The following is a 1,556-nucleotide window of genomic DNA, read 5'->3' on the forward strand; positions in this document are numbered from 1 at the left end:
CTCTATGATGACAGGTACGGGATAATGATTGAATTCTTTAAAAACTGCATTCTACTACCTGCTCTCACACTAGTAAACTCAAAGGTTCCACTAAAATACGTTCAACAGTACTGGCAAAACTGCGAATTTGACGATGCCAGTCAAGGTATAATGGGAGATATCAACGCACCAAACGATATGATTTGCGCGGTGAAAATTTCACGAGCAAAATTTTCCAAGGTGTTGTGCATTCCAACGAGACGAGAGCTCGAAATCGAACAATATGATGAGCTACCAACTTCCGAGGACATTATGAGGTTCGTGAGGATGTTAGGCTACAACAAGGAGATACGAAACATCTCAGATTTCAAAAGACAATTCCTCCCACCAATGTGGAATTTGTTCTTTTCAATCCTGAACCGGTCCCTGACATACAAGTTAGGCTCCCTCGACCAAGGGAATTTGAACATCATGACGATCATGTATGGCCTATACTTCAACCTCAACATCGATTACGCCCTCCTCATCTACATCGAGATCCACGCGGCCGTGCTGAAGAAGTGTAAACTTCAAGCCGTTGGAACGCCGCTGTCTGCTGTCCACTTCCCCCACTTCCTTGCTCTCATAATTGGGGATGCGATGAGGAAAAATGCTCTCCCCGCAACAGAGCCATACACACCGGTCTACAAGATGCACGTACATCGCCCAACTCTTTCCAAGGAAGGATATCGCATCAACAGACCACTATCAAGGGCTATGCTCACTGTCATTCCATCGACAAGTGAGATACGCCTCGCCTATGAACGCTCTCTACTGTCCCAAGAACTAAGGGCAGCTATCTCGGAGCACTTAGAGTCGTCCCCCCTCCAAGCGAGGGAGCACAAGCATCGTCTTCATCGGATGATGAAGATGATGATGATGCTAGTGATTCCCCCGGCCCTCACCAACATATTTCCCAACCCACTACCAAAACGGTAACCACATCCACTATCCCTGGCGATCAAAGCCAAATGGATATTGAAACAGGACGTCCCAGTCCAATCCCAACCCAAGCTAGCCATCCAGAGGCCATCCTTCGGGCCTCTGGAGATGAACCAGCCGAGGAACCCCATCATCCATCACCCCTCTCTCAACAGAGAGGTGATGAAGAGATAAGAGCCCCTTCGCCTCGGGGCTCGCCACTACCCCACACATACACAGAAGCATTCGTTGCTTCTGACATTGATCCCATAGATCGTTCAGAGCGATCTTCGATTCGTGCACCCCTTCCATTGATATTTGATCTATCAAAGGGAACACACATCCGATTCACTTACTCAGCCTCTGAAGCTGAGGAAGAGGAAGAGGAAGAGGATGTCCCAACATCACGAGATTGCTCTTCTCTTGAAGGCTATCAAGGACATGATGGAAGTCCTTCACGGCCTACCTTCACACAAGGCCAAGAAGGCTCCTCAGGAACAGAGGCCCAACCTGTAGCATCTGTTGCTCCAGGGGTTACCCCAATAGCAGATCTGGTCACTAAGGCTGAGTTCCATGCCTTTGTTGACAAAGTGACGCGGTCCTTGGATGACCTTAAA

The sequence above is a fragment of the Cynara cardunculus genome, unplaced genomic scaffold (assembly GCF_001531365.2).
Source record: "Cynara cardunculus var. scolymus isolate 2C unplaced genomic scaffold, CcrdV1 Un_Scaffold_8213, whole genome shotgun sequence".
Classification (NCBI taxonomy): Eukaryota; Viridiplantae; Streptophyta; class Magnoliopsida; order Asterales; family Asteraceae; genus Cynara; species Cynara cardunculus.